This window comes from Lycorma delicatula, chromosome 9, assembly GCF_047948215.1.
Source record: "Lycorma delicatula isolate Av1 chromosome 9, ASM4794821v1, whole genome shotgun sequence".
NCBI lineage: Eukaryota > Metazoa > Arthropoda > Insecta > Hemiptera > Fulgoridae > Lycorma > Lycorma delicatula.
The window spans coordinates 117236978-117249218 of NC_134463.1; the positions used below are offsets into that span (position 1 = coordinate 117236978).

At 28.2% G+C, this 12241-nt stretch overlaps 1 long non-coding RNA gene across 1 annotated transcript in view; it reads right to left on the minus strand.

Moving 5' to 3' along the window:
- LOC142330162 (uncharacterized) overlaps positions 1 to 11944 on the minus strand; it is a 57291-nt gene extending 45347 nt beyond the window's left edge. The window contains exons 1-3 of the long non-coding RNA XR_012757711.1: positions 11901 to 11944; positions 10535 to 10909; positions 5035 to 5301 (exon numbers count right to left, since the gene is read on the minus strand). This is a non-coding gene — a long non-coding RNA (uncharacterized LOC142330162). The remainder of the gene's footprint in view (positions 1 to 5034; positions 5302 to 10534; positions 10910 to 11900) is intronic.
- Positions 11945 to 12241: the final 297 nt, after the last annotated feature.

Genomic DNA, 12241 nt, shown 5'->3' on the forward strand with positions numbered 1-12241 from the left:
ACTATAAAAAGGAAATGAAATGTAAAAAGAGGCCTTTTTTAGTAGACCTGAATATGGTGATGTCTTCATTTGAATTGTAAATTTAAAAAATGATATCATGCTTCACTCAAATCAGTAATAGCTTTTTAAATTATCTTTTTCTCAAATTATTCCAGATAAACTGGATGAAATTTGTCACATAGCTCTTCCTGATCTATATGTAAAGAATTTCATAAAAAATCAGTAATAAACTCAAAGACCAATTAGCACTACCTTGTAGAAAAAAGGCTGCTGAATCAACATTTTGTTTATTCGAAAGTTCTACCTAGTAAATGGTACTGAAAAATCACTAAATTGACATGCTAAATAAGTGACCTGTTAACTTGTTAAATATTTCATATTTAAAAAATATTAATAAGTAATATTAAATAATCATAAAGCATATGATGTTTTAGCAAAATTCTTCATCAGGCCTAGTTTTATGAGTAGAGGTGGTAAAAAAATTTTTTGGCCAGTGTAACATTTTGTAAAGCCACTTTGGTGACCCGAGAATAAATCCCATTTTTTGACATAGTATTTGGTGAAACGTGCAAATTCCTAGGTTCACAACTCACAAATTAGGTCACCTTAGTTCTGCTTGAGTAATGTTCAGTATTTGATTCTTCTGTAATGTAATTTCATTTTGTTTAACGTCATTTATTTATTTCACATCTGGTTCGACATGAAATGACATTCGTCTTAAGTATCAAATATAGGTCCAACAACTTATTTCTTCATTGTTCCGTGAATGATGAAAAAATTTAAGTGGTTGTAATTTAAAAACATTACACGATGGGTTCTATCATCAGGTTAGCGGATTTGAGGGTCATCTGTACCCCTCACCTATACTTATGGATAAAGTATTATTTACTATTTTATACTATCTTGACCTTTAAAACCCAAATTGGGAAAATTTTCAAAATACTATCAAGTATTGTTTATGCTAGGTCATGTTGTTCAAAAGAAAAGGCTTAATATTTTAGCACAAACATACATTTCGATAACACTAATGTTTACAGAGATAACAATAAACATGGCTGCCATTTTGTAATTTGCGAAGGTATTTAGAATCCTAATTTTTTAAAAGTTTTAACAAGACGTTTTCAAAATATTAATGTTATTTAACTAAATTGCAGACAGTGCTAGTCCGACACTCTCCTATTTATGGTGGATATGTAAATGGAATTTTTCTTAGACTCATCGACAGTGAGAATGAAGGCGAAATTGCAACTTTTCTGCCACTTTTCCTAAGTATATATTTTGTAAGTAGAATCTGAAAAATTATAGTCACCCCCAAAACACGAAGTATTTAGTGAATATACATGATTCATTAAAAATTTCAGGTAGTAAAATAAGGCTTGGTTAAAACTCATCCAGATCTTTAGTATGTTAATTTCTATATTTATAATTTTATGCTTTCGCCCCATAAGCATGAAGCTTATATGTGGAATATGAAAATTGTATGTAACAGCGAATAAAAATTGACATGCCTAACCGGAATTCAAACCTTGGACCTACAACGGCTGAAATAATACCAATCACAAAGAATAAACTGATAGTCAAAAAGAATATCTGAGAAATAATATCAAGAACCAAATGAAAAACCAACAATCAAATATAGAATCAATAAGGTCAGACCTTTCGCAGAAACTAATATGGCCCGTATATGAAAAGAAGTCCTCAATATAGAAAAATTACAGTACAACATAGTACCATGACCAGAAGTCATATGACAGACTCCTACCTACATTAAGACAAGGGGAGGAGGTATGGTGACTGGAATTGTAACAAGATGGGCGTCTTCCCCTACATGGGTTGGGATGCAAATCTGTTTCATGATTTCTAGTTATTATCTCACTGCCAGAGTCAATTTTCTAATCATTCAGGAAACAATTTCCAAATAACTGTCTCCAAATAATGCAGTGCTGCAGGTAACCTTATTCCTATTGTCCTCTTATCCAGAAAAAAAATTAATTAAACGCTACAAATGAAGAAAAGAAATGATCAACCCACAAAGGTATTTCCTTACAAGGTCTGGATATTTTATCGTCTTATCCAGGACTGTGTTATCTTTCCTTACAGGAATCCTAACAGTAAAAATTTAAGCAAATGTGACGAAATTGACCAAAATTTTGAAAAGTATACAATTAGAAAAACTAAAATTTTATATGGTCACTTCAATGGAATGGTTGAATCTAAATAAATAAAACAAATATTTAACTTTGTTTTAAAAAAAAAGTAAACCAATAAGCTAGTTCAAAAGAATTGATTTCTAATTATTAAATATCTCCAAAGAAATAATTTTTGGTGAAATTTTTCAGAAAACTTGTGGATGAATCTACATTTCCAGAGGAACAGAAAAGGAAACACAGTGAATGGATCAAAGAAAGAAAAGAAAAGTTTAGGGAAAAATGAAGTAATTTGGAAAAGAAAGAACTCAGGACACTATGCATGGGTGATCCTTACAAAGACTGATCGCAAATTTTCTCAAGAATTCCTAAGACTTATATTTATTTTTAAAACTGTAACTTTTTTTAAAAACTCAACTTAAACTATAACTATAGTGGCTTCTTCAAAACAAACAATATAGTGCATTTAAGAACTCATTCGAGTTGTACCTTACTGTGACAATGTTTTATGTCTAAGTGTCTTCATGAAAAGAATTTCATTTCAGTGTATAAACAATGAAAAGTATTTTTTTTTTTAAATAAAGATTCTCTTATATTTTAAAACGGTTATTTTGAAGACACTTAATACTAAACATTAATTTAAGCCGCTTAAGTAACAGAACAACCTATGTACATACCCATTTATGTTTCATTTACTACTGTTAGATTATATAATTCTATGAAAGTTTATTATAAAAACATCAAGGATGTGTTCAATAAATATTATATTCACTCAAAAAAGTGAATTTGATTTTAAAAAAACAGTAGTTTTGCCTAAGTCTTATACTGTTCCAAAGACCTACAAAATTTCTTTGGAAAAACCTTATAAAAGTTGTAAATATACAAATATGTATATAGAGCACATTACACTTTTTGACATTACAACAAAATAAGAAATCCAAAAATTTTAACAACAGAAAGTTTAGAAATTGTATTACAAAGTTACAAATTAATGTAGATTTTATACCCAATTAAAAAAAAAAAAAAAAATAGTTTAAACATTTATTCTCAAAATGGGCTAAAAAATGCCCCCTTGTGAGCACTGCAGACATTCAGGGTGACAGTGAAAGGCCCACAAAAAATTGGGAACGTTCAGGCAGGCAATGATTAAAAAAAAGGCAAAAATATGTTTTCCTGATATTTCAAACTAAAATTAAACACCTACTACACTAGACAAAAAATTGTTCAATTGAAAGCTTTATTTTAATTATTGTATTGTTATAATGAATATGGTAGCAATATTGTTGTTATGTAACTATATAGATAAGAAAATTTAATAAAAATACTTTAAATATGATTTAATGTTTTAATTGCTCATTTAAAATGAGAAATAGGATATTTAAAATTTAACTAAGAAATAGGATATGCCACGTTTAAAAACAATAATTGCAATTGCTGTATTTAAGAGACCATCTTAAAAACTGCAAATGTAATTATTATTTTTAACAGATGATTAATTTAAATATTTTTAGAGCGCTAGAATCTTTATGATTCTCAATATGGGCGGCAGGTAAAAAATTTCAAATGCTTTATGCAGCTATTACTATCTCATTCCTATTTATTATTGGAAGGAGCCAATAATTAGTTACAAATGACTTGGAAGAAAAATTACATTAATCTTAAACTCAATTATTAATAACTTTAGTTTTATGTTATTTTTGTCATGCCCTTCGATGAATAAATGCACTATGCATTTTACAAAAGCATTATTACAAATTTGAGTTTATAAATAACGTTTTTGAGGGTTACATTTATATCATTTGTGCGAGGCAGTAAATGTTCAAGCATTTCTTCAAGTACAAATATTAAACCCTTTAAACAAACCATTAAAATAGATAGCTGGGATGGGTAAATAATTTCAGCAACAATAACCAGTATGCCTTAATATTAAAAATAATTATTAACACGGAAAGTAGAGCTAACTACAGGCATGAATAATAAAACGAAAATTTGTCCACGGGCAAAAAAAATATTAAAGTTTCAAATAAAAGATGCATCTAAATTGACTATAAACATGACGTCTTAAAAGTTACTTACAGTTTTATATTATTTAGATAACACCATTAGTATTAAGTACAACTGAAAAAAATTAATGTAAAACGGGTTTCAAAACTCACATTCATATTGTGTACAAATTAAGAAAATTAACTACATGTCGTTCATTACATACTTTTAGTTGAAAACCTCCAAACAAAATAGTATTTCATTATTCGCAGAAACAGTAAGCATTCAAATAAGATTATTACAACTAACAAATCAATCCACATCGTTAAATTAATTATTAACCGTTAAGAGTACGTTAGAAAGGACGCTAACCGTGCAGATCCATGTTGTTAGGTAATGAATTTTAACCCACCGGATTGGTCTAGTGATTAACGCGTCTTCCCAAATCAGCTGATTTGGAAGTCGAGAGTTAGAGCGTTCAAGTCCTAGTAAAGCCAGATATTTTTACATGGATTTGAATACTAGATCGTGGATACCGGTGTTCTTTGGTGGTTGGGTTTCAATTAACCACACATCTCAGGAATGATCGAACTGAGACTGTACAAGAAAGACTACATTTCATTTACACTCATACATATCACCCTCATTCATCCTCTGAAGAATTATCTAAACGGTAGTTACCGGAGGCTAAACAGGAAAAAAAAAAGGTAATGAATTTTACGCGTTCCCACGTCGATTACAAAAAACAATCTTACATATGCCGCCATTATTATCCGATTTTTAAAATCTACGCGGGAAACAAATCAAGTTAAGTGTTGTTATAAATTTATTCAAAACAATATTATTCTGGAACTTATCAAAACCTAATAAAGAAGACAAGATTAAATAAAAATATTATACTTACATTATTTATTCACACCAATACATTATCTTTTTTCTATTTACAATCACTGTTTGGATAATTTTCTTGGAATATCCTTTCATTATTTACAAACTGATAGCCTGCGTTGTCAGTTTTAATTCTATTATTGAATTTATCATGGAAAAAAAACATTGATATTTATTATACTTCCATCAAATTATTTAGTATGGATTATATATGTATCTGTTTGATATTCTCTTACCTACTGTTTTTTATGATTGTATCTTAATGCATTCTATTACTACAAACCTGTAAAAAAATAGCTTAGTCTATCAGTTTTATATTCATTTATTATAACATTTAGCTATGTTAATTTACTATTTTTAGAAACATGTTTGTTATTTAAATATATACACATTTATATATACTCCAGCTGGTAAGAGATGCCTGTGTTAGTGAACACATCTAGCCAGATGTGTTCACTATCCAAATGGATGCAACAAAAATAAATATTTTACAGATATTCATTAAAAACAAAAGAATGAGTTATTTTAAGTAAAAGGATTAATTTTTGTTTCTTTAATGAATACCTTCAAATCAAAATTTCACTCCCATAGGAGCTAGGGCCTTGATCTATGGCTAAAAACCTTCCCCAGGATAACATGTGTGTACCATACAAATTTGAAAGCAATCAGTCACTTGGTTCTCAACTGATGCTGTTGCAGACCAAACTATATATATATATATATATATATATATATATATATATGTTAGTACGTTGTCTACCCATTCCTGTATATGTATTTATAAGTACAGAGAAATATTTATTTAATAACATTAAGTTTACATTACTGTAACATAAATATGCTGAAAATCACAAGAAGTCTATGTTTTAGCCCTAGTGAACTTGCAATAAAGTATCTGAACTTAATTTACCATTCCATCTTTCCTAAATTGTTCTTAAGCTGACTGAGATAGTGCTTAAGGGCTATTGTTTCCTTTACAAAAGGTTGAGTGTCTGCTTGTAAAAATGAAACTTATCCTAGAGTCATTTATCCAGTCGTGTTTAGCACTTGTCAGGACAACATCCTCGGCTCCGCAAGTTATCGTGATTAGTATTTGTTGTAAATAACATGGCTCCACTCCGCCAGTGTATCATAAAAATAAATTTCTATTTATTATGTCTTATAGTTTAGTGAACAGTGTCATTAAATATCAGTTACCTTACATATCAAGTATATTCATTCACATACCGGTTCATAGGATTGTTCCAGCCCTAGCATTATACTAAACAGTACACTACCTGCAAATCAACATAAATTTTCTACCTAAACTGTATAATCCTATCATTCATTAAACCCAACATTTATTTTAATTTTCTTAAGTAAACCCCAAATTTTTATGGTGCTCCAATTTCAATATTTCTTCTGTTTCTCCCAGTTACTCCCTTTTCTACTTTACAAATAACAGAGTTTCTTATATTGTAGCAATGAAAACACAGTAGTTTGCATATGATTGCATGAAATATCACAATTCTTCATTATTATAATAAACATGTTTATTTTGAAACCATCATAAATAATTTTGTCCACATCAACTTTCACTATAATTCATCCATTTTTTGTAACCATTATTCCTACTTAATTGCAATGAATTTATTCTAGTCTCATACAGTTTTGCGTAAGCTTGCAGTTACAATTTCTTCTACTGATGTGTTTTGTTTTTCCTTTCTTCCCAATATTTCTAAGTGCATCTGCTTACTTTCTTCACTCCATTTTAAATCTGTATTTGATGTTTACTCTTCAATTTGATGATCCTTTATTCCTTTTATAAATCTTTATAATAAAGTAATGAGGAGGTATGCAATGAAAACCTTTTATTTTGCTAATATTTCTACCATTGTTTTAACATTACTATGAGTCAAATTTTCTTCTTAGTTTTTAACTTCTATTTAGAACAAAAGAGTATTCTGTAATAATTTTACTCTAAGATAAAAGAAAATACAAGACATATAGTAATACCTGAGTGATGTTAGAAATCGGTTTAAACAGGAATTGTGACTTACTACTTACAGAAATATAAATGCCTTATCTTATTTATTTTGTTTTTACGTCCTTGTATGAATTACAATGAAGAAGTATTGTACTGGCAAAAAATTTCAAATTTCAACAGAAGTATCCATTTTACCATCCCTGAATCCATTTTGACTAGTTTTGGCATGACATCTGTATGAACGTATCTCGCTAATTGTTTTTTAGTTACACGAGAATGTTGAAATTTTGGATTTAGGACTGTTGTACATCTAGTTGTGCACCTCCCTTTTTTTGAAATCACCTTAAAATCTCTTAATTTGAATTTTATCAATTCACTGATTATAAATATGTTTCAAGAATTTTGATTTAACATATAAACTCCAAGCTTGTAACTGGGAATATGAAATGAACATTCGTATAAAAAATGTCATCTCTAAACAGAATTTGAACCCAGGACCTCCAGATGAAAGGCTGAGACACTACTACTCCGCCATGAAGATTATTTGATTAAATGTTTTCCTAATAAAATAAATAATATTTTTTCTAAAAAACATAACATTTTTTTTTTAAAGTAAATATTTTATTTCATTCCATGTTACCGGATGACTGTATTTCATTCCAAAGATAATTAAATGAAGGAGAAACTTTATATGTTAAAACACTGTCTAAAAATTTATAGCTTTAAAGATAATAAAAATAACTTGACGATTAATTTTCAAACTTCAACGAAATTAGTCTTCCAAGGACCTCCTGTAATAATTATCAGCTCCTACTTTAGCTCAGTTAGCGGTGGTACTACATTAATGTCATCTATCTTAAAAAGCATTTTTATTATGTAGTTAAACAATATATTTTATGTATATTATGTTCGTTAATTTAACATCTTGGTTTTGTCGTGTTTAGTGTGTTTAAAATTTCACAATTGTTGCAATGTACTTTGATCTTGATTTATTGTATTTTGTGTCAAATTTACCTGTCATAGTTATAAAGTATTTATATGTGTTCTGCTAGTATGAATTGACTTTCAAAGTTTTTTTTTTGTCAAAGAAATGTTTGTTCTCTTATGAAATAATAAAAATAATGAGCTACTGTAATAAAAAATTGATTCTCTTTAAAAAAATGTTTTCTAAGGGATTCTCATAACTGTTTTAGGGCCATTACCAATAAAGACTGAGTAAGGTGATGTACAAAAACTTCTGTTACTTTACATCTTATTTCTATTTTCACATCACTTGATGCACATATTTTTGTAACATTTATGTAAATATTTTGCATCAAAAATTAATTTAAATGTCAGGAAAAGATTTTTGAAAGTATATGTTTGGATTGCCGCTTTATATGGATGTGAAACTTGGACGATTGGAGTATCTGAGAAGAAAAGATTAGAAGCTTTTGAAATGTGGTGCTATAGGAGAATGTTAAAAATCAGATGGGTGGATAAAGTGACAAATGAAGAGGTATTGCGGCAAATAGATGAAGAAAGAAGCATTTGGAAAAATATAGTTAAAAGAAGAGACAGACTTATAGGTCACATACTAAGGCAACCTGGAATAGTCGCTTTAATATTGGAAGGACAGGTAGAAGGAAAAAATTGTGTAGGCAGGCCACATTTGGAATATGTAAAACAGATTGTTAGGGATGTAGGATGTAGAGGGTATACTGAAATGAAACGACTAGCACTAGATAGAGAATCTTGGAGAGCTGCATCAAACCAGTCAAATGACTGAAGACAAAAAAAAAAAAAAAAAAATGTAAACAATATAACAAATTTTTCAACATTTTTAAAAACTTGCTTCATACTTTTAGTCATACTTTAATCAAATTATTATCACACATTTCATGAGTTTAATTAATAGGCTAATTTGGATTTCAACAGATATCATCATATATTAAAATTTCTAATACATTTATAAAATATCAAACAAATTTTCAATCAAACATTTACTATACGAAGTAATGAAACAGTGAAGTTTTTATATCATCTGCAACCGCAAAAACCCCACATAGCCGTTTTGCAATATTTTACACCCATACGCTTAATTTATCCCCATACACAAGAATGTTTGCAAAAGTAATGGTAGAATATTGTATTGTCACCCAACCTTAGTAATTGTGCAAAATTTCATCAATCAGCAATGTCAGGAAGTATATTAAATTAAGGATGCAAGATTTGATAACAGACATGAAAATAACATTGTGAGTTAAAGAAAAGCAAGTAAAAATTAGATTACTTACAAATTTTATTTCAAAAATATTATTTTTTAATGCAACAATTTAAGATAAAGAAAACCCAATATTTTAAAGACCTACAAAAACTCACTACTTGGTGCACCTTTACTGGAGAATAACTCAACAATACTCGGCCAATCTAAGGTTAATAGAATAGCAAAAGTAGGAACTTTATTTTGTTTTAGTACTTAATAACAATTATTGACAACTGTTACTTGTACATGACGTCATTTGTGTACATGAATTGTTAACAGTACACAAACAAAAATATACCTATTTTTTTTAACAAAGTTTTAGGTTTTAACAAAACTGTCAGCAGATTCAATGTTAAACAAATCCAGAGCACACAGTTATAAAAAAAAATCATATAATTACTATTAATATAATAGTATTATTATTACTTTTAATTTATCAACTGGCAACAATACATTTTTAAAGTTTTATAAAGTATTGCATTCTATACTGTAATTGGAAATATTCTTCTTTGCTGTCAACATTTAATCTCTGATCTTGATTAACTTTTTCTAGCTTCTGGTTACGATACTATCAATACAATCTTCATTTTTACTGTCATTCTTAACATTATCACTTAGTTTTGTTAACTAAATGATCTTTTATTTTGCAATTTAATCATTACTATTTGGTTTTCTAGTAAAAAAATACTGTTATTTTGCAGTTTATCACAAAAACTAAACTTAGTCAAGAATCTTTAGAAAGCTATAAAAAAAATACTGGTTCTAATTAATAAATCATTAACATAAAAACATTCCTGTCATCATCAAACAACATGCTATTGCAAAACATACCCTCCTATCTGTTATTTAAATAAATCTACAATAATGTATTCTGTCAACTGTTCTTGCTTGTTTTATCCAAAATAACTAATTGGAGATTATAAATATCCATCATCTGTGCTATTAAGATCCTGATTCCTTTAAAGTCTCTTTGTAAAAGTACTTATACAGATATTTTCCAACACAACTGTCTCAGCAAAACAGAAATTGATTTTTTTTCTGGATGTGAAGAAAGTAACTAACCTTAATAATTTAAAAGCTAATCTAAAAAAATAACTAATTATTTTACAGGCATGCCTAATTAGGATTTTTAAAATTTCTTACTCAAGTTAGAATAATACCTAGAAAAAACACATTAGTTAACCAGGATAGCAATGTCAAAAAAAGAAAAAGGTATATATTCAGACACCTGGTAAGATATTCTTAATACTAAATTTGTCACTACATTATACTAAAAAAGAAATTAAAGTGAACATTTATACCCACCATGATTGTAGATAATATAGTTATCATTAGAAACATATACAAAATAAGCAAATATTAATCAATGTCTGATTAAAACATTTCATTAACTCCTTCCAGAATGTTGTACACTATTTTGTAGTCTTCATTAAAAATGTAATTATTAAATGTTGGTAAAAAATGCAGTGACTATATATGTGTAATTCTACTGCAACTGGCCAAATTGCTTGGTAAATGTTATGCTTGCTTTTAAACTATAAAACTAAATAAATAAAAATTGTTTATTTAAATCAGTACATTATTTAATACCTCAGATCACAACTACACTTCAGCAAGCAGATTATTGGTTAGTATATGAACTTGAATTCTTCTGTTACATTACAATTAGAAATATCGTACCTAGACAAATATATAAATTAAAAATAATTCTTTTAATTAACTTAAAGTAAATCCATCTATCAAATTTATTTAGGCTAACACTTAATTACTAACATTATATTAACAAGCTCCCGCAAAAACGAAATACAGAACTAGCGCTATCAATACAAACAAGAATTCTTACAAACTAATGAACTACTGCTGTTTTGATGGCAATTTCTTTATGAATAAATAGTATACTAAATAAATGATGCAGACAAAAACGATTCAGGAAATAACAATGAAGATATTCTGAATTTTCTACGTATACGAGGCATCAATTGAACAACATTTTATAAATAAATTCGTTTCTGGATAAGATTAATCACTAAATAAAAAGGTTTCACCTCTGCACCACCTATTTAAAGTATTTCCTGGTATAAATATGAGAGTTCACATAATGTCAGCGTTCAGTATCAGCTTTTTTCAAATCCATCAATAAAAAACAAGTTTCTAGAACATTAACATTTCTCAATTAAATGATTCAAAATAATTTAATAACCACTCGTTCTTATCGTTTTATTATGTAATTAATTTAACTTATTGAAAGATCAACGTAGCTAATGTACTAGTAAATAAATCAGTAATTAGCTAAGAGCTAGTGGCAACCATTAATATTACTGTTACTAAAAAGGAACCTTTCTGATATACATTAATATATAGAAAACAGCTAATAATCTTTGCCTTCGTGAACATATTGTACTGTCATATTAATACTAAAAATTATTTTTGTAGTAGTAGTAGTAAGCTTTGAAAACTAAAAATGACAAAAGTGAGAATCCCTATGGTAACTATTCTTATTTTTCGCTGTAATTGTTCATGAAGGTTGGCGATGAAAATTATATATCTTTTAATAAAAACCGAACTAAAATTATGCGTGGAAACTTATATTTAACAATTCTGGCTGAGCTTTCCTTAAAAATCTATAATGCTACTTAATTAATCCTATCTAACATGCGAGTCGTCTATTTACCCATAATTTCAAGAGGGAAAAGTCTTGCCTACTGCATTAGTGGCTGGGGGCTGGAGTATTACCACGTTTACAGAGTAATTATTTAATAGTGGTTATCAGCTGAGCATTAATCGGTCTCTGATTGATAAAGTACAACTGGAAACTGAAAGAAAGTTATTTCAAAATTTCTTAATGAAAATGAAACAATCAATTTAAATCAATAGTACTTATCCTCAAGTCAGAAAGTTAATTATATATATAAAAGTAAAGTAGTTTTATTAATTATTAAAAGTAAAGATATTACTTTTTTTATTACTGTAGTATGTGTTTAGGTTTTTAAACCATGGGTATATATTGAAAAA